At 40.4% G+C, this 9,079-nt stretch overlaps 1 long non-coding RNA gene across 1 annotated transcript; it reads right to left on the bottom strand.

Moving 5' to 3' along the window:
• Positions 1 to 6,755: 6,755 nt before the first annotated feature.
• LOC123130166 (uncharacterized) lies at positions 6,756 to 7,988 on the bottom strand. The gene is made up of 3 exons (XR_006463748.1): positions 7,535 to 7,988; positions 7,340 to 7,412; positions 6,756 to 6,980 (listed from the first exon to the last, which is right to left on the bottom strand). It is a non-coding gene; the product is annotated as an uncharacterized lncRNA (long non-coding RNA).
• Between the last annotated feature and the right edge of the window lie 1,091 nt (positions 7,989 to 9,079).

Below are 9,079 nucleotides of genomic sequence, written 5' to 3'. Positions count from 1 at the left end.
AGTGCATCCAGTTTTTGCCGTAGCCCTCTCTACTTTCTTTGCACATGCTATGTGGGTGAAATGATGATGCCATGTCAACTTTCAACCTTTTTAGAGTTCATTTGAAATGCTTTTCAATTTCAGGGTCATTTAGCTCAACCAAATCAGTAAATGCATGAAAAATAACAAATGAAGTCAGAAAGGGTTGAAAATTAATGAGGTCCTGGTTGAATGGTCCATTTTGAACACAAAAAAGCCTGGAGTTCAAATAAGTTCAAAAAAGGTTGAAAGTTTCTGTTTCTGTTCAAAATATTAAAAGCAAAAAGAATTTTCTAAGAATTTATGCAACTAAAAGCAAAAGGAATCAACTAAAAATCTTTTATAAACCTCTAGTATTTTTAAACTAAAATTATATAAAATTTATGCAACTAAAATTATCTAAGAATTTTCTGTTCAAAACACTAAAAGCAAAAAGAAATTTCATAAAGAAATTTTTTGTTAGAAACTTTAGTAGCAAACTAAAATAACAAAATCTGTTTCTCATTAAACAGATATTTAAAATAGCCTAAAATTACCAAATTGAGTATAATGATAAAACACAGTAATATTAAATAGTAGGAAAAAAATCACTCAAAAATCAAATTTGAAAACTAATGGCACTAACAGAAAGTTTATAATTTTTGTGACCTAAAAGCAAATAGAATTAAAAAATAAAGCAAACAAAAAAATAATGCAAAAAATAAAAAAAACTGGAAAAAAATGCCGCCTACTAGGCCACCACGGCCTGAATACGACTAGAAACCCAACCAGCCAGGTGGGCCATGATTCAGGTCCACAGAAGGCCGAGTAGGCCCATAGGCATGTATAGAGAAGTTAGGCCCGCAAGCCTGCTTTAGAGAGGAGCTCGACAGCTCAGGCGCACCGCACCTTATAAACAGGTGCGGCTCTCTCTCAGCTAGTGAGGTGGGACTAAACTCCCACCACCACGTCGCTGTGCAACCCGGTTGGTGCCACCAACCGGTACCAAAGGCTTCTGCTTCCCGCCCTTTGGGCTACTGAAAAGTGACCTTTGGTCCCGGTTGCCACCAACCGGGACTAAAGGGGCCATTGGTCCCGGTTGGTGCTATGAACCGGGACCAATGCTCCGTCTATATAAGCCAACACTTGTGAAAATTTTCATTCAGTTTGTCTTCCCCGCCCCGACGCTGCCGCCAGGCTGCCCCTCTGCCTCACCGTCGCCGTCGTCACCCTGCCTCTGACGCCGTCCCGCCCCGCCCCGACGCCGTCGCCGCGCCGCGCCACCCTGCCCCGACGCCGCCGGCCCTGCCTCCTCGTCGCCGTCGCCACGCCCTGCATTGACGCCGTCGCTGTGCCCACTGTGAGCGCCGCCCCGATCCCCTCCTCCTCCTCCCTGTACTGGCCGCCGCCGCGCCCCCTATGATGTTTTTTTCCAGATTATATGTATATGTGTGATTATATGTATGTGTGTATATATGATTGTATGTCCTGTTTTTTCAGATTTTTTATTTAGGTTGTTAGTAGATGTCGATTTTAGGTTAGTGCATTTTAGGTTAGTGTAGAGGAAAAAGTAAAATAAGGAAAAGGAAGAAAAGAGGAAGAAGGAAGAAGGAAGAAGAAGAAGAAAAAGAAGGAGAGGAAAAAGGAAAATAAGAAGTGGAAGAAGGAGAAGAAGAGGAGAGGAATAAGAGGAGAAATAAATAAGAAGAGGAAAAAACAAGAAGAAAAAAGAGGAGAAGAAGGAAGGAATAGCGGAGAAGAAGAAAAAATAGAAAATATTATTTTCTATTTTTTGGAGAAGAAGAAAAAATAGAAAATATTATTTTCTATTTTTTTCTTCTTCTCCTCTATTCCTTTCTTCCTATCCTCTTTTTTTCTTCTTTTTTCTTCGATCTTCTTCTCTATTCCTTTCTTCTTCTCCTCTTTTTTCTTCTTCTTCTTCCTCTTCTTATTTTTTATCAGGTATGTCGTTGTCGATATACCCCCTCACCGATAACTTCGACATGAGGGGGGGGGGGGTCGATAAATAATAGAACTAGTTAAACTAGTTTATTTTTAGTAAGTACTACTTTATTTTATTTATAGTAAGTGTTTAGTAGTTGAACTAGTTGATTTAATAAAACTACTTTATTTTACTATATATAGAAGTAGTTTATTTTTAGTAAGTACTACTTTATTTTATTTATAGTAAGTGCTTAGTAGTTGAACTAGTTGATTTAATAAAACTACTTTATTTCACTATATATAGAAGTAGTTTATTTTTAGTAAGTACTACTTTATTTTATTTATAGTAAGTGCTTAGTAGTTGAACTAGTTGATTTAATAAAACTACTTTATTTTACTATATATAGAAGTAGTTTATTTTTAGTATGTACTACTTTATTTTATTTATAGTAAGTGCTTAGTAGTTGAACTAGTTGATTTAATAAAACTACTTTATTTTACTATTGAAATAGTTTATTTTAGTAAGTACTACTTTATGTTATTTATAGTAAGTGCTTAGTAGTTGAACTAGTTGATTTAATAAAACTACTTTATTTTACTATATATAGAAGTAGTTTATTTTTAGTAAGTACTACTTTATTTTATCTATAGTAAGTGCTTAGTAGTTGAACTAGTTGATTTAATAAAACTACTTTATTTTACTATATATAGAAGTAGTTTAGTAAGTACTACTTTATTTTATTTATAGTAAGTGCTTAGTAGTTGAACTAGTTGATTTAATAAAACTACTTTATTTTACTATAGAAGTAGTTTATTTTAGCAAGAAAATTAATAGAACTAGTTTATTTTTTTAGTTCAAGCAATTATTCCTGCATCGACGTCGACGATGCCTATCCCACATCCTCATCGTCGACTCGGCGGAGGAGGCCTGCTTGATCAGAGGGGCCATGTCCGGCACTGGGCTCCGCCGGGCTGGTATTGGGAGGTGCTACCTTTCGAGGGGCGTAGGTTGGTGAGGAGCCAGCCCGTCGTTGACCCGAACCTTGTTTGCTGGCGGTCGCGTAGGCCAGTGACGGTGGCGAGGCTTCCAAACACCGCGGAGGTGGTACGTCACCGTGTCAGCGAGGAGGACGAGCACGTCCGTCGCTACATGGTTGCGTTGGAGGGCAGGTTCGACAATACCTGGCAGGTTCTTCAGGGATCTCACTGTTGCTATGATCCTGTGATGGTTCCTTCTCTTTGGGTGTCCACCGCCCGCGCCGATACCCGTCGGGCGCTACGGTTCTAGCTGTATTAGCGATGCTATATGTATGAAACTATTCAAGGTGTATTAGTGATAATATTCGACGGTGTACAGATGCAAGAGATGATGTAGTTTTGCTTATAATTGAATGCATGCTAATTTGAATACTACTTTATTTTACGATTTGGTTTTGCTTATTGAATGCTCAAATTGGAAAACTACTCCTACTTTGAATGCTAAAATTGGAGAGCACTATGCAACGCGTATGCATTTGATTAGTTGACACCTTATAGGGTTTTTGTTTCTGCAGAAATCTAGGAGCCCCCTCCATCATCCCCACCGTCGTCCCCGTCATCGACCACCCTCCGACCTCGAGGTGAGACCAACCAAATCTCCATGTCAATATGAGTCCTATAAGATATTTTGAAATGTTTCTGCTCATAATTTCAACCATTGAAATGTAATGGCCATCAAGTTTGAATGCTCATATGATGTAGATAAAAACATGTATATTTCCGTTTCGGCAAATTTCAGGCGCTCGATATGTCCTTTTTTACAAAGATAATTAAACGATATTTCGGGTTGACTTTAAGTATGTCGATTCTCCACCATATATGAGAGGACGAAGAATCCCGACTGTTGTCGTGGGGGTAGCTTCTCCTTCGTTCCCGTGTGCTAGACAATTTGGTGTAATGCACTCGGGAACGAAAGGAGGAGCTACCATCACCGACAGTCGCAAATGTCAGAGAGGAATCAGTGAGGGAGAGTCTCCACCATATATATATATGAGAAGACGAAGAATCCCGACTATTGTCGTGGGGGTAGCTTCTCCTTCATTTCCGTGTGCTAGGCAATTTGGTGTAATGCACTCGGGAATGAAAGGAGGAGCTACCATCACCGACGGTCGAATATGTACACCACGTGAACTGAGAGTTTTCAAGAAAATACTCGATAGACCGATAGTCAATCCGTGATGAATAACAATTATCTAATTTAGCTTTTTTAGTACATATATTTAATTGTACAAGTTTAATATTTGAATTATGAACATAGAAAATGTCGTGCTCGGACAAGGAAAGTCTCCTAGGGGAGTGCGACTGGTGCCACGACGACCGAGGTATGTGCGACAGGCCTCACATGGATGAAGATCGGCGCTTCAGCATAAAGCTCGAGGAGACCTTCGATGTTGAAATGGTACGCAACGACGACAAGTGTTTTTTTCGTAATTAAGCACGACTTCAACTATTTCAACGTGTAATTTTCATGTTTTACAATTCGACTAGCTTATCCCATGCCATGCAAGACGCTATGTCTTGGAGAGGATGGGTTTTGAAGACCATGAAAGTATGGAAACAAAGAAAATTCACCTAAGGACCCATCATGGTATGGATTTTGAAGTAAATCTGTACAATTCTGAGAGCGTAACCCATTTTGGTTGCAAAAAATGGGAAGCACTTTGCAAGATGAATGGTTTTTATGAGGATATGCTTGTCACCATGGATCTTGGTGATCCTAAAATCAAGCAAGAGAATATGGACATTCGGGTCCTTGTTGATATGCCTCCAATTCTACCGCTATGTGAGTTTCTCAAACATAGTTATTAACTAATTTATATTGTTAATTTCAAAATAGTTGACAGCTTATTTTCATTCTTCAAAGAATGTGCAGAAGATGGTAGACAGAACCTACTACACCAATGGCTCCGAATTAACTTATCAGGAGAAAATCATCTGATCACATTTTGTACTAATCTTGAGAATTACAATATTTGCAATCAAACTCCTCAACATTATGGTTAATACGTGCCATTAGTGCATGTGTTGAACCACGTTAACTTCTATGGAGATACCCTGGTAAGATTTTTTACTATTACGACATCCGTGCAACTTTTGCATACTTCTAAAACTAGTACATCATTGCTAACTACGAAGTTATTACTATGTTTTTCAACAGAGAATCCCGATGGATTGTGTGCCTCATTTGATGTATCAGAATGGTCGCCTTGATGTTTTGAACATACAGCCAGGTTATCCTACGAATCTCAACTGTCCATACCAGATTTATAAAAGAAGTGGAGACATGAAAATCAAATAATGGAAAAAATATATGGACAGTCGTAAGGAGATTCTAGGAAGCAAAAGGAAGCGAAGCGCAAGAATTGGAGACAGGATGATCTCCATTCTCCATAATGGAGAGTCAGGGTCTATATTGTTTTATGCTATTTTACCTTAAATAGGGTATTTAGGTCCTACCTAATACTGATGATCATGTGCTAAGAACAATTAAGTAGGGTTGGTTCGATGACTATGAGGATGATGATCGTATGACTTGTTATTAATAACGAGTAGAAGTTGTATGATGATGATTAGTAGGACTTTGTTATTATGATGATGCATGATGCGAGCATGAAGAGTTATTATATATCAATGGGTGAAATGAACATGGATTGGGTTGAAGTGAAGGGAACATGCATGTGGTGCATGTCGAAAGTAGTACTAATCCAAACTTGATCAAGTTAGGATTAGTATTACTTTCGACAGGCACCACATGTTGCCTTCACTTCAATCTAAGCCATGTTTAGGCATAGCAGTATCGTTGGTAAACCAAGTACAGAGATAAGAGAGGACACTTCTCTCTATTAGCTAGCTAACACCCTAAATTAACCCCCAAAACCCCCAAAACCACCCCCTTAAAAAACAAAAACCTCAGCTCCTGCCAGCTACTGACGCGTGGATGCCTTTTGGTCCCGGTTGGTGCCACCAACCGGGACCAAAGGCCCTTCTGCCCCGGCTCACCGCAGCGGCCACGTGGAGGCCCATCTGTTCCGGTTGGTGTAAGAACCGGGACTAAAGGTATATGGCTTTAGTACCGACCCTTTAGTCCTAGTTCCACAACCGGGACAAATTAATGGCCCTTTTTCTACTAGTGTAAGTGCGCGCTGGCTTATAGTTCATTTAAGGTAGCTATCCAAATTCGATGGCAAATTGTGCGTGGTCAGTTGGCTAGCCTGTGCACTACAAGAAATATGTCAACTTGTGACCACCACTATTGGTCACTGAATGGTCACAAATTTCCATTTGTGACCTTTTTGTGACCAAAAACATAAGGTCAAAAGCTGGCCGTCGTAAACTGACTATAGCGACCTTTCTTCTGGAATGGTCATAGACGTTTATGACCAAAATATGTCTACTGTGGTGTTTTGGTCACTAGCAACCTCCCCAGGCCACGTAGGCATCCAGCGTGGCAATCTGACGTGGCACAAGATTCAGTCCGGTCCAATTCGATTTTCTACATGGGCCTAGCCCAACAATTCGGCCTTTTCAATATATATTTATTTCTGTTAATTTTCACTAGCTACATGGGCCTGGCCCAGTAATTCGGCCTTTTAATTTCTTTGCCTATCCCTTTTGACAGATTTTTTTGGTCTTGTTTTTTCTGGGCCATTTCTTTGCTGGGCCTCTCAAGTTTTCCCCTCAAAAATAATTGTTCAATATATCTTGGGCTGGGCCGAAATAATTGATCCAATCCAACTTCTTTTATTATGCCATTGACATTACAACACATCACACTACAAGTTATCTTGGGCCTAGCCCAGTTCCGATACATTTTCAAAGCAACATGAAATATTATAGGAGCCCAAAATATATTTACATGCATTCATTCTAGCAGTACATATCTTTACATCCAACCAGTAAGTGCCAAACAGAACTATTCTACAACAAAGAAAAGAAAATAGATGACAAGACATCACAGAAGTTCCTATTGTCCTCCTCCTTCAACATTTGAAAACCTTCACCTGGCAGTAGATCAATCATGAGTGAGAAACAATACATCAGCAAAACAATACAGAAACAATACGGTTGATTATTCAAAGAAATTAAAATAAGTGCAGGTCACCCAAAGCTGAATTTCTTGCAATCCAAACAACACAAACAGTAGGAAGATGGTTGCATGGATACAAATCCATGTGGTAGCAGCAGAATTGGCCAATCTGGACCGCATCTTCTCTGTTTGGTACTAACTAAAAAAACTGGACTTGTTCATACAAATCCCTCTTGAATTCCTTACACAGCTAGGATTTGCATCAAATATTCCTTAATTTAGCGGCATTTGTAAGCAGAGAAAGAGAGGGAGGGAGATGGGGATGCGACGTACCTTGTCCTGAAGTTCCAACGACCAGACCAGAGAGAAGTTGCTCCTCGTCTTCTTTCCTCAGCCCCAAATTTGCCTGCAATAACCACAATTCATTGCATCAACCAGCGATCTGATCTCACAAGCGATCTGATCTCACAAGCCCCACCCAGGTGGTGGACTGGTGGTAGTACAGCAGCTAGAAGGCTCATCACTCACCGGTTGAAAAGCTCGACCCGGTACTCCATCTCCTTCTCCGCCATCCCGAACATCTGCATCGCACAACCACCACCATCAATTGACCTCAATCACAAGCTCGAAATCGAAGAGGAAGGCATATACACACAAAAAAAGAACATGAAAATTCCAGAAAAAGGCGACTTGTAGCTGCCAACAGCAACTTGAGAATGAATGATTGATATCCTGGAAGTTGTAAACTGGAAGCCAGAGAAGCTACTAGTCAGGTTAGTTTCCACAGGTTAATTAGTTTCAAGTTCTGAAACTGAATGCATGGGGTCGAGTATCAGTATTCTGTGTAAATTAGTCATATGATGTACCTGTAGTTACGCAATGATTTTGCTCACGTTAGATAGCATGTACTTCTATACGAGAGAAAGAAGGATTGCTAGCAAATCTGCTACATTTTATTGTGCAATGTCAGTTAGTTTGTGTAGCTAAACTGCCAACAATGAACCAACCAAGTGCATATATACTGCTCGTGAGCATGACCAATTTTTTAATCAGACAAAACCAAATATGTTGCAGAATAAAAAATCTACAAGGTGAATAGTAGAAGCTGAGTTTTCAAAGAATGTATCACTTTCAGCTATACAAGATTGCCCATCCTCAAGAAAACAATTACAATTTCGAGTCATGGCCTGAACAGCCCCAGTAACTCATCCTCAAGAAAACAATTATAAAAGACTAATCTTAACCCACTGGTAGCAGTCGAACACTAGCAACTAGTGAGCACTGAAGAAACAGCACAATGAAATAGCTTACCCTGATGGTGTCAGCGTAGTTCCATCTGACCTCCTTGGAGAGCTGGCCGAGGAGGCAGTACCTGTGCGCAGGCTGCAGCCTCAGAACCCTGCAAAACCACAAGCAACGTCAACATCAAACACACATACAAGACACACGCCAAGATCTAGAAGGCAGTCCAACGCCGACGTACTTGAGCGTGTCGGGGATGACCATGCGCTTGGTCCTGTCATACAGTGGTGGTGCGCCCTCATATGCCTTAGCCTGGGCGTCATCCTCGAGGCCACCAGCGGCCCCGGGCGCGGCATCCGGCGCAGACGACTAGCAGGCGAAGCTGAAGCTGCTGCATTGGGATAGTACGAACAGTGAGCCATATGCCTGGACCCTAAACCTTGAAGAAAGTAGTACAAAATTGCACTTCGTATAGGACTGTCATGCAGACCAAAGTAAGCATGAACCGAGTAGATCCCACTAGCATTATGCTTTCTAAAAGATTGCTCGACTAGCATTTTTAAAATTGTCGTGTTGTAGAAACTGAATTGAGGGTAGTGAAAAGGTCCAGAATGTATGAAGATAAGAAAGAAGTTCTTCCCTGGACTGGTTAGTTTTAGAAGCTCTAGCGCAAAATCGACTCCAGGAAAGATCGACGATCCAATTCAAAGATGTAGAGAAAAGTAATACTTAAAAACGGGAAAATGTCTAAACAGCAAGCTAGCTGCACGTTATACAGCGTCAGCTTATTTCACTGCTCCATGGATGGAGCTTACAATACACTAACCACTT

Source organism: Triticum aestivum, chromosome 6A, assembly GCF_018294505.1.
Source record: "Triticum aestivum cultivar Chinese Spring chromosome 6A, IWGSC CS RefSeq v2.1, whole genome shotgun sequence".
Classification (NCBI taxonomy): domain Eukaryota; kingdom Viridiplantae; phylum Streptophyta; class Magnoliopsida; order Poales; family Poaceae; genus Triticum; species Triticum aestivum.
The sequence above is the reverse complement of the archived record's forward strand: the minus strand, read 5'-3'. Positions and strand labels throughout refer to the sequence as shown.